Below are 10,631 nucleotides of genomic sequence, written 5' to 3' on the forward strand. Positions count from 1 at the left end.
TCTATCAACCCTAGTCACTGTCCAACTCTCTGATGCATCGCACGTAATTGCGAAGACTATAGCCCAGATCAGGCACACCTTAGTCTCCAGTCTGGGATGCAAAATATCAGCAGGGGGGCAAACTGGAACAGACCAATTTGAAGTCTTGTTTATTTCAATAACATAAACAGCAGTTATGCAGTGCACTTCCCAAGATGGAATTCACAATCAAATCAACTGCATCTGAGACAAGAGACGCAGGGAGAAGCTCACTATCAGCGGTAATAAGGTTAAGAGCTGATTACAGAACAGGCAGACCGTCATTGCTCATATGCAAGGTGTAGTTTAATTTGAGGTGTGGGGGTGTGGGAATCAAGTCTGCAAGAGCAAAGCACACCTTGAGTACATCCCACCTGAATTTAGAAATCTTCTCAGAATAAAGCAAACATATAACAACTGAAGAACATGGGTTTGGGGATGGCTGTCCTACGTAAAGAAAGCAAAGGAAGTTGGAGTGAGAGCTGAACAGAAGATCTCAACAGAAGTTGGCTTGAGAAGGCAAAGTACAGCATTATCATGAAATGTGCAAAGGCCTGGAGTCAGAAAATAAAAATTTAAAAAAAACACATGCAGCATTTTCTCAAGCTGCAGTAACTAAAAAGAAAATGCAAGCTTCAGGTTTTGATACTGAAGGCTCCTATGCACAATCTACTGCGTGACTCACAAAGCATCAACCGAAAATGGACGGAATACACGGAGTCACCGTCCTAAAGACCCTAAAGAGGACTGGCCAACGTTCAAACATCCCAGGAGGCAGTATATGATCCAGAACCGATGGCACGGAAAAAAGTCCACGCTGCTCAGAAGCCGTTTCTGAAAACCAAAGCTCCAGAAGGTGATAGAATTCCTGCAGAGACATTTTAATACAGTTGCAGCCCTGGAAGTGCTCACCCATCGATGCCAAGACATTTGGAAGACAGTTACCTGGCCAACTGAGGAAAAGGATCCACATTACAAAGCTAAGTGGCCCAGCAGGATGTGGATATCATCAAACAATATCAATCATCTTCCAAACAAGGAAAATTTTGCTGAGGATAATGGGGGGAAAAGAGTTGGAACAGTGGTTCAACAGGGACGTAGCCACAACGTCAAGGTAGATTCAGAAGAGAACATGAACTGAGTGAAGTTATTACTGATGTTAGATGGATCGTGGCTGAAAGCAGAAAATATCAGAACTGCGTCTATTTGTGCTTCCCTGACTATGCAAAGATATCTGACTGTGTGGATTGTAACAAATTACAGACATTACAAAGAATGGGATCAGATTACTTCATACTGCTCCTATGGAGCCTGTAATAGACCAAGAGGCAATTGTTTGAACAAATAGGAACAAACCATACAGCTTAAAATTAGGAAGATGCATCAGTATTGTGTCCTTTCACCATACTTAATCTGTGTCGTGGCACTAGAGACATTTTTGCCAATGTCAGATGGATCTTGGCAGAAAGCAGAGAGTAGCAGAGGGATGTCTATCTGTGTTTCATTGACGGTGCAAAGGCATTAGACTGTAGAACACAGCAAATTGTGGCTACCCTTGAGGACAATGGGAATCCCAGAACACTTGATTGTGCTCATGTGAAACCTATACTTTGACCAGGAAGCAGTCCTCAGAACAGAAATACTGCATGGCTCAAAATCAGGAAAGAGTGTATCAAGGAAGCATCCTGACTCCATACCTTTTCAATCTGTATGCAGAACAAATCATTTGGGAAGCAGGGCTTTTTGAGAAGTGTGGCATCAAGATTGGAGGAAGACTCATCAACAACCTACAAAATGCCAGTGACACAATCTTGCTTGCTGAAACTGAAGAGGACCTGAAGCGCTTGCTGCAGGAGGTCAAGGACTGTAGTCTTCAATATGGGTTGAAGCTTCAATATCAAAATAACAAAGATTCTCACCACTGGGCCAATTGGCAGTACCAGGACAGATGGAGAAGAGACTGAGGTTGTTAACAATTACAGTTTGCTCAGTTCCACAGTCAACACTCTTAACACCAGCAGTCAGGAAATCAAAAGATGAATTGCACTGGGAAAATTTGCTGTCAGTGACCTCTCTCTCTAGAGAGCTGAAAAGCAACGATGTCAGTCTAGACACTAAGGTGCGCCTAATGCAGTTCATGGTCTTCACAATTACTTGTTATGCTTCAGAGAGCTGGACAATGACTGAAGATGACAGAAGAAGAATCAATGCCTTCAAGTTGTGGTGCTGAAGAAGAATCTTGAACACACCATGGACTGCCAAGAAAACAAATAGGTTTGTCTTGGAGAGGGTGAAACCAAGTTTCTCCTTACAAGCTAGGATTCTGAAGCTCTCTCCCACATACTTTGGGCACTTAGCCAGGAGAGACCAGTCCTTGGAAAAGGACATCATGCTTGGAAGGGTGGAGCGGCAGTGCAGAAGAGGAAGATCCCGGATGAGATGGATTGATACAGTAACTGGGGCAATGGGATTGGAATTAGTGAGACTGGCTCAGGACAGGGCAGGGTTCAGAGCTGCTGTGCATAGGGTCGCAGGCACCTCGACAACACATGACAACAGTATGCTAAGCAAGTAATCTGAGAAATTAGACTATAAAAAGAATGAGGCAACAAAATTGGAGGAAGACTCATTAACAAACTGCCATGTGCACTGGTGGTATAATCTGCAGAAAGTTGTGTCTTTCTGACAGTTCTAAACCCAACTTTACCTGCTGATAGTGAAAAAGGCTTGAGGCATTTAATGAAGCTCAAAGATACAACCTCCAGCACAGACTACCCCTCAACAGAAAGGGAGACAACACCAAAGGATACTTCACAATTGGACCATTATTATGATAAATGCAGAAAAGATCAAACTTGTCAAGGATTTCATTTCACATCGATCCACAATCAATGCCCACGGTAACAGCAGTCAAGAAATCAGACAACATACTACACTAGACAAATTGCTGCAAAAGACCTTTTTTGAAAGAGTTAGTAAGCAGCTATGTGGAAAGCAATATGTTTTGTAAACTTTCGCTAAAAATCACAATTATTTTTTAAAAAAAAAAGGAGCAGGAAGAAGACCAAAAAACCAAAGATGTTACCTCAAATACTAAGACGTGCTTAATTCAAGCCATGATTTTTTTTTCCAGTCATTTCATATGCGTACAAAAGCTAGAGAGTGAATGAAAGAAAACCAAATAAGAATTGATGTATCTAAACTACGATTCCAGAAAAGAATACTGCATAAATACCACAACTATTAGAACTGACACAGTGACTGTAACAATGGTCCTGCACGTATCAGAGGTTGAGAGGCTGACTCAGCATAGGCAGGGTTCAGATGTGCTGTTCATAGGGTCGCTGTGAGTCGTAGGTGACTCGACAGCACCTAACAACAACATCATCAGAAGAATGAACACATTTGTCTTAGAAGATAAACAGCTCCTCAGAAGTGAGGATATGCGTTTTTATCTCATTTTCTTTGGGGCATATTATATCGGAAGGGGGTCTGGATGATATTATGTTTGGAAATGTAGTTGTTGCTATGTGCTGTTAAGTCACTTGCGACCCTATGTACAATATCCCTGAAACCTGCTCTATCCTGTGCCAACCTTATTGTCTCTGACACACTTATCCCAGTTACCCCAGTCACTGAATTAATTCATCTCATCAAGGGTCTTCCTCTTTTGTGCTGTCCCTCCACCCTCACAAGCATGATGTCCCTCTCCAAGGACTGGTCCCTCCTTGCAGCATGTCCAAAGTACGTCAGACAAAGCCTCAGAATCCTTGCCTCCAAGGAGCAGCCTGGTTTTACCCTCTCCATAAGGAACCTGTTTGTTCTCTTGGCAGTGGAAAAGTTAAGAGTCATTTTTTTTTAAAAAAAAAAAAGAACCTTGAGATGAATTGACACAGTACCTGCGACAATGGGCTCAAACATAACAAGGACTGTGGGGAGGGCACCCCACCAGGCTGTGTTTCATTCTGTTGTTTGTAGACTCTGAGCCAGAACCAGCTCCAGACAGGACCTACCAACCACACAGCTTCCTGCTTTCCCCTCTAACACTTGCCAAACGTTTCTTTGTGGGTTTTTGTGGTCTTTTGTGCAAGTCTTCTAATCAGAGGGGCAAGGAGTCCTTCTGGCGCTGTGGTCAAACCCTCGGGTGCTCACCAGAAAGGTCTGTGGTGAGAACCCTCCAGCATCCACACAGAAAAAAAGAAGTGGCAGTCAGCTTCTGTGAGGATCACCACCTCAAAAACGCTACGTTCTTCTCCATTCCACAGAGCAGCTAAGAGTCAGAGCTGATTCCAAGGCAACAAGGTTTTGTTTAAATCAGCAGGGCCTTGGGATCATCACAAGCTCAGTGCCCCACCCAGCAGGCCCTTCTCTCCTCTTATTTCCTTTTCTGCAATGATCTCAGTTGTTTCTAAAGTTACTCATTCCTGACCTCCCAGTTGCCTGCTACACAAAAGACAGGACAGAGATCCGGACCCGCAGAGCCCCAGAGGCGGGCTCGGGACCCGGGGAGATATTTATTATCTGGGAGGTGACCTAGTGGTAAGGAGCGGGGCTGCCAAGCCCAAAAGCAAACAAAATGAATGAACGACCGAATTACTGAACCACCTAAATAAACTCTGATCAGGGCTTCTAGCATCAGAAGGGGGTTCTGGTGGCCTAGTGGTTAAGAAGTGGCCTTCCAATCCTGAAGGCAAGAGGTTTGAATCCCACCAGCTGCTCTTCCAGGAGAAGGATAGGCAATCTCCTTCCTCCTGCGGGATAAACTGCCTCTGAAAAGCCGCTGGACGGTCAGCTATGGGTTGGTTCCGACAGGGCACACCAACCACGATCAGAGGAACTCCCGGGAACAGTCTTGGCGAGGACCTCTGGCGTTTGCATGAGCGGCCTCACTCGGGGTACAGCGAGGGGTCCACTGCCTCTGCTCCTTGGCTCCTGCCTCCCGACCCCACTCAGGACCGTGAAGGGTGCGAGGTGGGGTGGTCCCCCCAGGGCCCCCCACCTTCCGGATTCTTTGTTGGAGGAGCCAGGGAGTGCCACCCCGGGGAGATCCAGCCCGCTGTCCCTCGGTGTCCCCGCGCAGCGGGGCTGTCCGGCCACGTCGCCGCGGACCACGCCTTCAGGGCCGCCTCCCAGGGCCCGCCGGCCCGGCTCACCTCTGCGCCCCGCGATGCAGCCTGCGGACCCACGCCTCCTTCCGCGCCGCCGCCGACGTGTCACGGGAGCCGGAGACCCGCCGGGCGGCTCGGGTTACCGCCCTGCCTCTCCCCGCCCAGGGCTCCGCGGGCCCGCGATCCGCGAAGGCGCCGCGCAGGAGGGAAACTGAGGCCTGCGCGCCGCCCCGGGGGCCCCGAGCCAGCCCCCGGCACACCGAGCGGCAGGCTGCGCCCACCCACCCACCAGGCCGCCGGGCCACTCCTCTGCGGGGCCAAGCATGGGGCTGCCGGCCGGCGCCTCCTCCCGCGGGCTCTTATCCAACCCGCGCGGCCCCGCCGGGCAGCCCCAGCCGCCTCCCAGCCTGCCCTCCAGGCCCCACCGCCCGCCTGTCTGCAGGGCGGCCCAGACCTCCGCCCTGAGGGTCCGCTCCAGGCCCTGACTGCAGAGCAGAAGGCATCTCAGCCCTCGGGGGCCCCCTTCAACCACAGCCTGCAGGATGGCCTAGACCTCGGCCCCGGGGGTCCGCTCCAGCCCCTGACTTCAGAGCAGAAGGCATGTCCGCCCTGGGGGGGCCCCCTTCAGCCACAGCCTGCAGGGCTGCCCAGACCTCGGCTCTGGGGGTCCACTCCAGCCCCTGCCTGTAGGACGGCACAGACCTCCGCCCTGGGGGGGGGGTGCCCTTCAGCCACAGCCTGAAGGGCAGCCCAGATCTCAGTCCCTGGGGGTCCCCTTCGGCCCCTACCTGCTGGGAGGTCCAGACCTCGGCCCTGGGGGTCTGCTCCAGTCCCTGCCTTCTGGGCGGCCCAGATCTCAGCCCCTGGGGGTCCCCTTCAACCACAGCCTACAGGACAGCCCAGACCTTGCTCTGGATGTCCCTTTCAGCCACAGCCTGCTGGGAGAGGCCTGGATCTCAGCCTCTGGGGGTCTGTCTACTCCAGCCCCTGCCTGCAGGGTGGCCCAGAACTCGGCCCTGGGGGTCCCTTTCAGCCACAGCCTGCTGGGAGGCCTAGACCTCGGGCCTGGGGTCTGCTCCAGCCACCTCCAAGCCTCCAGCCCTTCATGAGTGACCCCTCAAGGTTCCGCCCAGGGTCAGAAGGAGGAATGAAAGCTGGAAGCTGAGGTTTCCCTGAGATGTGCCCACAGAGTTTACTTATTGGATCCCACTTGAGTCTGTGTGCGCAGGCAGAGAAGCCCTGGTGCCGCGGTGACTAAAGCACTCAGTGCTTCACACCCACCAGCCCCCATGGAAGAGCTGCTTCCAAAAACGGTGCTGCAAGTTGGTTCCAACTCACCGCGATGCTATGTAAAACAGGTAGGTCTGGTGGCTTAGTGGAATTGCACTGCCAACCCCAAAAGTATGGAGTTCGAATCCACCAGGTGCTCCCTGGGAGACAGATGGGCAATTTCCTCCTGTACAATTTGCTGTCTCTGAAAACTCACTGGTCGGTCAGCTATGGGTCAGTTGTCACTTGATTAGGCGGTACACAGTGACAACAATGTGAAGCAGAAGAAAATACTGCCTGGCCCTAGCCGTCTTCACCGTGGATGCTGTGTTTGAAGCCACTGTTTCTGCTCTGTGCCAAGCTTCAGCCTTGAGGATCTTTCATACTGCCTCTCTACTTCTCTGGGGCTTGGTTCCTCCTGACACCATTCCTGAAGTACATAAAACAGTCTTTCCATCCTTTCTACTAAGGAACATTCTGGCCTTACTCCTTCTAAAACAGATTTGTTCTTCTGGCAGGCCATGGTATATTTCACATTCTTTGTTAACACAATTCAAAGTAAACAATTCTTTGGTATTATTCCTTGTCTAGAGGTTGCTAATGGTGCAGTCTGATGGAGCCATGCTGCCTAAGGCCAGCTCCTCTCACAGTCAGAATCCAGCAGCGGTTCCAAGGAGAAAGACGGGCAATCTCCTCCGCTTTGCTCTGCATTCTCAGAAATCCAGTGGAGGGTCAGCTATGAGTTGGCCCCGACGCCACAGCAATGCGCTGGACTTCACTGTCCCACCTTTTGCACACATATGGGGTAATCTGAAAATACCAGGGTTTGAATCAGGTGTCCTCAAAGTGACACCTTTGTTGTTAACACTTTCAACAGGTCTTTTGTAGCAGATTTGTCTATTGCAATACATAGTTTGATTTCTAGACTGTTGTTTCCCTGGGTGTTGATTGCAGATCCAAGTAAGATTAAATCCTTGACAACATCAATCTTTTTATCAATTATCATATTACTTATGGGTCCTCTTGTGAGAATTTTTGGAGTTTTTTTTTTAATATTGAAATGTAATCCATACTGAAGGCTGAAGTCTTTGATGGTCATCCGTAAGTGCTTCAACTTACCTTCATTTTCAGCAAACAAGTTTGTCATATGAGAATGGCAAATTGCTAATAAGCCTTCTGCCAATTCTGATGCTACCTTCTTCTTCATATAGCGAAGTTTCTCAACATACCGACTGAGTAAATAGAGTGAAAGGATACAGCCTTGATGCACACCTTTCCTGATTTGAAGCCACACAGTATCCCCATGTACTGTTTGAACTGCCTCTTGGACATGGGCAGAATAAAATCTTCTGGAATTCTCATTCTTTGTAATGTCTTACTATAATTTGTTATCATTTACAAGGTCGGATATCCTGGCGTAGTAAACATAATACAGATAAATATCTTTCATGTATTCTGTCTTTTCATTCAAGAACTATTCAAATCCAGCTGCAACTTTTGTCAGTTCCGTGTTGTATAATGCTGCAACTGGTGGTGGTGGTATTTTTTTAATTGTCTTCAGCAAAACTTTACTTGCATGTGATATTAATTCTATCCTTCTATCACTTCTCCAACAACCTACGTTTTGCAAATGACACAACTTGCTGAAACTGAAGAGAACCTGAAGTGCTTGCTGCAGAAGGTCAAGGACTGTAGTCTTCCATAAGGATTGAAGCTCAACATCAAAAACAAGAAAGATTCTCACCGCTGGGTCAACTGGAAGCACTATGATGGATGGAGCAGAGGTTGAGGTTGTTAACAATTACAGCTTGCTCAGCTCCACAATCAACACTCTTAACACCAGCACTCAGGAAATCAAAAGACGAATTGCACTGGGAAAATCTGCTGTCAGGGACCTCTCCAGAGTACTGAGAAGGAACAATGTCAGTCTGGAGACTAAAGTGTGCCTGATCCAGGCCATGATCTTTGCAATTACTTGTTATGCATAAAAGAACTGAACAATTACTAAGGATGACAAAAGAAGAATTTCTGTAGGTTTCTTGTCAGTGTACTGCTCCCACCATTTTTTAATTATCTTCAGTAAGATTTTAGTTAGGTGTGACAGTAATGATTTTATCTGATAATTCTCATATTTGGTTGGACCAGATAATTAAAAAAAAAAGTGGGAACAAATATGAATCTCATCCAGTCCATTGTCATTGTTGTTGATTGCCTTTGAGTCGAGCACGACTCATAGTGACCCTATGAACAAAAGGCCCGAAGCCCCTATACAACTATTGACATTTATCAAAGTTCATAGAGTTTCTAGAGGCATGTTAATTAAGAAGTGGATGCCACTCCTGCTTCCAACCCTGTCATAGTAGGTTATTGTTGTTATGTGCCATTGAGTCACCTACGATGTACAGCAGCTCTGAACCCTTCTCTGTCCTGAGACAGTCTCACTAATTCTGACACATCAACCCACATCGCCTCAGTCACTGTATTAATCCATCTTATCCGGGGTCTTCCTCTCTTGCATTGTCCGTCCACACTTCTGAGTATGATGTCCTTCTCCAAGAACCAGTCCTCAGAACAGAGGACTTGTGGCCACGTGGCCAAAGTAAGTGAGGCAGAGTTTCATAGCCTCCAAGGAGAGACTTGGTTTCACCCTCTCCAAGACAGACCTATCTGTTTTCTTGGCAGTCCATGATATTTTCAAGACGCTTTTCCAGCATCACAACTCAAAGGCATCTATTCTTCTTCTGTCATCCTTTGTCTAACTCTCTGAAGCATAATTAGTAACTGAAAAGCCCATGGCCTGGATTAGGCACACCTTTGTATCTTGACTGACATTGTTGCTCTTCAGCACCCTGGAGAGGCCCATGACAGCAGATTTTCCCAATGCAATTCGTCTTTTGATTTCCTGACTGCTGGTGTTAAGAGTGTTGATTGTGGAGCCGAGCAAGCTGTAATTGTTAACAACCTCAATATCTTCTCCATCTAATATGGTGCTGCCAATTGGCCCAGTGGTGAGAATCTTTATCTTCTTGATGTTGAGCTTCAATCCACATTGAAGACTACAGTCCTTGACCTTTTGCAGCAAGTACTTCAGGTCTTCTTCAGTCTCTGCATGCCAGGTTGTGTCATCTACCTACATATCATAGGTTGCCAATGAGTCTTCCTCCTATCCTGATGCCACACCCCTCCTCATAAAGCCCTGGTTCCCAAATGATCGGTTCAGCATACATATTGAAATGGTACGGGGACAGGATGCATCCTGACTCACTCCCTTCCTAATTTTGAACCATGCAATGTTTCCTCGCTCTGTTCTGAGGATTGTTTCTTGGACCAAGTATAGGTTTCATATAAGCACAATCAAGTGTTCTGAGATTCCAATTTTCCTCAAGGTTAGCCACAATTTATTGTGATCCACACAGTCAAATGCCTTTGCATAGCCAATAAAACACAGATAAACATTTCTCTGTTACTCTCTGCTTTCAGCCACTATCCATCTGTCATTAGCAATAATGTCACTAGTGCCATGACCTCTTCTAAATCCAGCCTATATTTCTGGTAGTTCTCTGTCAATGTACTATTCAAGTCTTTTCTGGATAATCTTCAGCAGGATTTTTCTAGTGTACAATATTAATGTGATACTCGATAATTTCCACACTTTGTCGAGTCACCTTTTTTTTGGAATGGGAATAAACATGGATCTCTTCCAGTCAGTTGGCCAAGTAGTTGTCCTCCAGGGTTTCGTGGCACAACTTGGTGAGTACATACAGGGCAGCATCTGTTTGTTGAAATATATCAATTAGTATTCCGTCAATTCCTGGGGCTTTATTTTTTGCCAAGTCCTTCAGAGCAGCCTGCACTTCCTCCATCATCATTGCCTCTTGCTCATATGTTGTTTCTTGAAATTCTTCTGTTCTGTGTCAGCCAATTCTTTTTAGTACAGTAACTCTGTATACTCCTTCAATCTGCTTTTAATGCTTCTTGAATCATTCAATATTCTGCCCTTAGCATCCTTAAGCATTGCAACTCATGGCTTGAATTTATTCTTTCTTTCTTTCAGCTTAAGAAATGCTGAGTGAGTTCAGCCCTTTTGATTTTCTGACTCCAGCTCCCTGCACATTGCATGATAATATTTTGCCTTGTCTTCTTGAGCAGTCTTTGAAATCTTCTATTCAGCTCCTTCTTGATTCCTTCCCTTTGCTTTGGCTTCCTGGCGCTCTAGTGCAATATTCCCAGTCTCTT

The sequence above is a fragment of the Elephantulus edwardii genome, unplaced genomic scaffold, assembly GCF_000299155.1.
Source record: "Elephantulus edwardii isolate Elephantulus edwardi_28Jun2011 unplaced genomic scaffold, EleEdw1.0 scaffold00086, whole genome shotgun sequence".
In the NCBI taxonomy this organism is placed as follows: domain Eukaryota; kingdom Metazoa; phylum Chordata; class Mammalia; order Macroscelidea; family Macroscelididae; genus Elephantulus; species Elephantulus edwardii.